This window comes from Globicephala melas, chromosome 10 (assembly GCF_963455315.2).
Source record: "Globicephala melas chromosome 10, mGloMel1.2, whole genome shotgun sequence".
Lineage (NCBI taxonomy): Eukaryota > Metazoa > Chordata > Mammalia > Artiodactyla > Delphinidae > Globicephala > Globicephala melas.
Genome location: NC_083323.1, coordinates 68456989 through 68463788, shown reverse-complemented (window position 1 = coordinate 68463788; position 6800 = coordinate 68456989). Strand labels below are relative to the sequence as shown.

The 6800-nt window shown below is 35.0% G+C and overlaps 1 non-coding gene across 1 annotated transcript; it reads right to left on the bottom strand.

Annotated features, from left to right (window-relative positions):
• Window positions 1-5154: 5154 nt before the first annotated feature.
• On the bottom strand, window positions 5155-5261 carry LOC115841453 (U6 spliceosomal RNA). Its single transcript, XR_004034825.1, has one exon. It is a non-coding gene; the product is annotated as a U6 spliceosomal RNA (small nuclear RNA).
• Between the last annotated feature and the right edge of the window lie 1539 nt (window positions 5262-6800).

Sequence of the window (6800 nt, the reverse complement as noted above, 5' to 3'; positions counted from 1 at the left end):
AGTCCATCCTAGCACAATATTAAAATCATCCTCTTTTCATACTTCAAATTTTTAAAATTATGACTTTCTAACAAAAATGCAAACATTGCTCATACAAACCAAGTGCTCTCACCCTCTCAACAAATGGAGCACCTCAATTTCTCATTAGGGCAATGTTCAGAATTTGAAAGTGATGTCTATTCCTCCTCTAGTCCCATCAAGATGCTGATTCAATCATATCAACTAGTTAATAACTATCCCAATATGTACCTTATATACAACAATGAAATACACATATGTGTTGTATATAAACTTATGTACACACACATGAATATATACATACATCTGCATGTTTATATATGCATGTAGACATACACATACGTGTGTGTGTATGTATATATATACACATACACATAAGAAGTGACTACAATTGTCATTTCCACAGTTTGTCATAGGTATTAGCTGAATATCTGACTTCCCTTTTCTACTTTATATTCCAGGTTCCTCTATCCTTGATATACATTTCAGTTGGTTAGGGATCTAAGCCTCTTGTAGTAGTCTTCAACTTTTACTACCAGACATGGCAGTAAAAGGAAGTATCCCCAGAGAATGACCTGTGTTCCATCCACAGTCCTTCCAGCCCCCACTGAGTAGCAACAATCTCATCTCTTCCTGATAGTAAGGATAAATTAAATCTGCTTTTGCCTATTCAGTCAATGGTGTGAAAATTCCCAAATGATAAGTTAGCAGTTTTATTTTCCAGTTCAATAGAGCCATTGGGTTATGTCACTCGGTGAAAAAATAAGACAAAAGAGCGAAGAATTTTAGGAACAGAAAGCAAAAACAAACATTTTGTGAGTGAGTTATTTGGTATGATATGAGAAATTCTCCCCAAGTCTACCTTTTAATTCTCAGACTCTTGTGTTACAGCTACAGAAGAAACAGAACCACTGGTTCAGAACATATATCCTTTCCTGCAGGACAGCATCTCAACCTCACAGGGTCCCCAAATGGTGAGGTAAATGAGTCTTTTACAAAGCACTCAACCATTCTGTAAGGCCAGCTGCTTATGGGAAATGGAGTCTTCATAAGAACAGTGAATTTATGGGCATTAGCTCTAGGTCTTGAATCTTTCATTGTAAAGCGAGGAGAATACATTTGGTACAGGATATGATGATGGTATACAAAGCATTAGCAGGTCTGCTGATAATGGTGCTGGAAGAAGTATGGTAAACAGGAGGAGCAAACTTCATTTAGAATAAATATCTTCTAATGAGAACAAATTGGAATAGGTACTTGCACCCATGAAGAAAGCATTCCATTACAATCAACCAGCCACCGGGTAACTAACTAGCTAACTTAACAAAATGAGAATTCATGGCAGGTTGCTGCTGTTTGCAAAATGAGAAGTCAGTGATGGCAGTAGTTGAGTCAACCTTAGTGAAAGCAAGTCCTTTTACTTTAGTCCATGCAAATCACTTATCCTTAAGAATATGACCCTTTTCATCAAGGTCCTCTGTTTCTACGAGACACAATAATAGATTTCTTTGCATTTGGAGGCAATGTATAATACATAAAGTATAATACTTTACCTTTGAGCTGATTGGATTGGATCCAGAGCTAGAGGAGGTCTATGTAGTCCAGACTGCAATGCATGACCTTCTGCTACTGTGCCATGAACCCACTGTCAATGACTGTGAAATGGGGCTCAAGGATATCTACAGAATTTGTCAACAAGTGTGAGCTTTTTGGTGGGCATTCACATGGGACATATTATAAGATGATTCTAGGAGTTTTATCTCCATATCTCTTCCTAAAAGTTCATGAGTCACAGACTTAATATTTATATGTATCCTTGATTTAGACCATCATATCTCCTTCCACTATAAGAGAAAAAAGAGATACTTCAACTGATTTTTTATACAGGTGAAATATCACTTCTTCATTATTTACTATGATCATAATTTAATGGGGCTCTAATGTATCCACAGACCATTTTCAGCTGGTGCCAGAATACCACAAAAATATATTTGTAAAATAAGCCAGATGAATTATTCCGTCTTCACTTCATTCTCATCATAGAGAATGCCCCCATGAAACCATAAGTTGTGTTCAATAAGGGCTGGCAAAGCAGATATAGAAAGGCAAGAAATTTAAGCAACTGATTCATGCATATATTTGTTTCTACAGAACCAGTTCAGCTCCAACCTCATTTTTTTTACTTCTACTTGTTGGCGAAGTACAGCTTGGAATGTTTGACTTTATGTCTATGTAGATTACAGAGCATCCAGTTCATGATGGGCACTTTGGATTACATAGTCATATAGTTAGTATTCAATGTATACCAGGTTAAAGTTTTTCGAAAGCAGATACTTGCCAAAGAATTTAAGGCTGTGCTCTGAAATCCTAAGACCCTCCACTATGCCATATTCTTCACATGGTCTTTTAATCTGCTAGAAACACCATGAGAACCACTGAAATCTCTGTGTCAGGTGAGTGGCAGAACTGCATCCATTGTCGTCTGAACCACTTTTTCTTTCTATGGACCCAGTCAAAACCAGCATTTCAGGCTAAAGGTAAAAATATTATATTTATACCTCAGTGTAATACACCTTGCCTCCAAAATGCAAAGAAACTCATGGATTGCTATGGTGCTTAATGGCACAGTAGCAACTTCTTAACTTTAAAGGGGACATCTTTACATGCTTTAGTCATATAGACTGGAGGTTGGCAAACTACAACCTGCAGGTCAAATCTAGCCTGCCATTTATTATTTTTAACAACCTGTGAGCACAGCTTGAAGGGATAGCACTGTAAGCCATGGGTACCTACAAAACTTTGGATTGCCAGTGAGTCTTTTGTAGACAGCATACAGTTGGATCATGCATTTTTATCTACCCTACCAATCTCTTTCTTTTGATTGGAGAGTTTAATTCATTTACATTTAAAGCAATTACTGTTAGGGAGAAATTTCTTTCTCCTTTCCTTTTGTGTATATTCTATGGCTATTTTTTTGGTGGTTACCATGGAGATTTCATTTAACATCTTAAAGTTATAACACTCTAAGTTGAATTTATACCAGCTTAACTTCAATAACATACAAAAATTCTGCTTCTTTACAGCTCCATCCCCACCTCTTTTGGTTGTTGATGTCACAAAATTGCATATTTATATATTGTGTGCCCTATCACATAAACTAATAATCCTTTTAAATGTATCAGTCTCTTAAATTATGTAAAACAGGATTCAGATATACTAACAAAAGTTACAGTAATGATAACTATAATTTCCCATGTATTTACCTTTATTTCTCCATACAGCTCCAAGTCATTGTCCAGTGTCTTTTCATTTTTCTCTGAATGATTCCCTTCAGCATTTCTTGCAGGACAGTCTAGTAGTCACAAACTCCTTCAGCTTTTGTTTATCTGGGAATGTCTTAATTTCTCTCTCAATTTTAAAGGACAGTTTTGCTGGATATAGGATTCTTCATTGACAGTTTTTTTTTTTTCTTTTAGTTCTTTGACTATATTGACCCACTGTCTTCTGGCCTCCAAAGTTTCTGATGAGAAATCTACTGATATTCTTAATAAATATCCCTTGTGTGTGATGACTCATTTTTGTTCTGCTGCTTTTAAGGTTCTGTCTTTGTATTTGGCTTTTAAAATTTTTATTATGTTTCTCAGCATGGGTCTTTTAGTTCATCTTAAAGTTCATTGAGCTTCTTGGATGTTTATATTCACGTCTATCATCAAATTTGTGAAGTTTTCAGCCATTGTTTCTTCAAATATTCTCTTTATCCTTTATTGTCTTCCTCTCTTCTCTTTTTGAGACTCCCATGGTGCATATGTGATGGCATCCTACAGGTCCCTTAGGCTCCGTTGGATTTCCTCACCATTTTTCTTACTGTTCCTCAGCCTTGATAATTTCCATTGTCAAGTTTGCTGATTCTTCTGTCTGCTCAAATCTGCCTTTGAATCCCTCTAGTGAATTTTTCATTTTGGTTATTGTACTTTTCAGCATTTTTTTGGTTTCTTTTTAGATTTTCTCTTTATTGATATTTCTATTTTGTTCATACATCATTTTCTTGACTTCCTCTACATATTCCTTTAGTTATTTGAACATCTTTAAAATAATTGTTTTAAAGTATTTGTCTAGTATATCAGCCATTAGGTCTTTCAGAGATAGTTTCTGTAGATTATTCTTTTTCCTTTGAGTAGGTCATACTTTCCTGATTTTTGTATGTGCGTTGCCTGCCACGTGGCTTGGGGTGGTGGTTGAGGTGAAGGGTAGCTTCTACTGTACTAAGAGCTAAAATTGACTGAAATTAACTACAACTTACCATCCAAGTTTTTCCCTGGAAGTTGCAAGCCTTCAGCAGCTCTAGAGTTTCAAAATAGTTACATCTGACAGTGCAATTTTTTTTCTAAGTAGGGAGATATTCCTGGTGTATCATATTGTCATCTTCAGCTAGTACTAGCTTTGAATCAAGGTTTTAGTCAACAGACTAAGTAAATTAAAACTACTTTTAACTGTTTAAAATTGTGCATGGAATCTCTGATAAGTGTTCCTACATGTAAAATTCACCCTGAACTAATGCTTTTTCCTCATTTGTTTAGCATCCTTTTAATCCATTTTCACAACTATGCCCCAGATATTTACTGATGTAAATTAGAATTCTTTGCAATTCTCCTTAAGCTTGATTTTGTAATTTTCCTCCTTTATTAGTTGCCTCTTTTTTTACAAGAGCCATACTAAGAAGTCATGATAAAATGATAGTCTACACCCTCAAGGAGTTTACATCTGATGTTATTCCTTGTCATTATTTTGAGCTCCCTAAATAAATTCCATACCTAAAGGCTGCAAATTGTCAGCCTAAAACTGTGGTTTTTAAATGAGAAAGACTTTGTGTCCTAGGAGACATTTGGTAAAGCCTGGAGATACTTTTGGTTGTCACAATTAAGGGTGCTACTATCATCTAGTGAGGAGAAACCAGGGATGTTGCTTAACATCCTAAAATGCACAGGGCAGCTCTTCTCTCCCCAACAATGAAGAATTATACATCCACAAAATCAATTATTCTGAAGTTGAGAAACCTTGATTTTAAAATTGCAATTGGCTGTCTTCATTCCCCTTATCAAGAATATTTTACTGACTGCTTTTTTTCTTTCTGATTTCAAAAATATGGAACACTTCACAAATTTGCTTGTCATCCTTGTGCAGGTGCCATGCTAATCTTCTCTGCATCATTCCAGTTTTAGGATATCTGCTGTTGAAGTGAGCACCTGACTGCCTTTTAATTATCATTCAAAGCATACCTGAGGGAGTTTGATCTCTCTGATTCTTAATGACAAAAGTGCAAATGACATTTTCCTAATCTATACTTTAAGTAGTCCCTCAGTAAACTTTCTCTCTTTAGATTCTATTGGATAGAAGTTAGTTTTAAAATAATCTATTTCACCATAACAATTGTGCTTTGACTTCAGGAGAGACATATATATCTTAAAATCATAAGGGCAGATCACTAAATAAACTAATAATTAGTCTTATGTTGAAGCAAAATTTCTCTTGAAAAGTTAATAGTATCAACCTAACATTACTTTTGCATTCTTTATTTTCTTAAAACTATATAAAATACTTACCTAGTGTGTTATTTTACTCACTTAAATGAATGAAAAGAATAAAATCCTTATTACTATTATTTCATCTTCCTATAGGTGTTTATTAATACTTTAAGTTAATTCCTTTTACACTCAGACTAATACTCATCATCATCTCTATCTTCTGTTTCTATGACTTTCTAACTAATAACCTGTTTAATATTTTTGTGGGTATGCACAAATCAGATGCATAGGTTCATCAGACTGTTGGATTTAAGTTATATATGTCAAGCCCTATTTTAAACCAGACTTAAAGTCCTCATATTCTTCACAAGATCTTTTATATCTTATAATAAAAAAGATAATATTATTGCAACTTAAAGAATTTCAAGACACAACTCTACCCACCACCAGTCCCTCCCAGCGGGAAACCTGTGCAAGCCTCTTAGATAGGCTTATCCACCAGAGGACAGACAGCAGAAGAAAGAAGAACTACAATCCTGCAGCTTGTGGAACAAAAACTACATTCACAGAAAGATAGACAAGATAAAAAGGCAGATGAAGGAACAAGACAAAATCCCAGAAAAACAACTAAATGAAGTGGAGATAGGCAACCTTCCAGAAAAAGCATTCAGAATAATGATAGTGAATATGATCCATGATCTCGTAAAAAGAATGGAGGCAAAAGATTGAGAAGATGCAAGAAATGTTTAACAAAGACCTGGAAGAATTAGAGAACAAACAAACAGAGATAAACTATACAATAACTGAAATGAAAACTACACTAGAAGGAATCAACAGCAGAAAAACTGAGGCAGAAGAATGGATAAGTGATCTGGAAGACACAATGGTGTAATTCACTGCTGCAGAACAAAATAAAGAAAAAAGAATGAAAAGAAATGAAGACACATTAAATGCAACAACATTTGCATTTTAGGGGTTGCAGAAGGAGAAGAGAGAGAGAGAGGACCCAAGAAAATATTTGAAGAGATTATAGTGGAAAATTTTCTTAACATAGAAAAGGAAATAGCCACCCAAGTCCAGGAAGCATGGAGAGTCCCATACAGGATAAACACAAGGAGAAACACACTGAGACACATAGTAATCAAACTGGCAAAATTAAAAACAAAAAATATTATTGAAAGCAGCAAGGGAAAAACAACAAATAACATACAAGGGAATTCCCATAAGGTTAACAGCTGATTTCTCAGCAGAAACTCTACA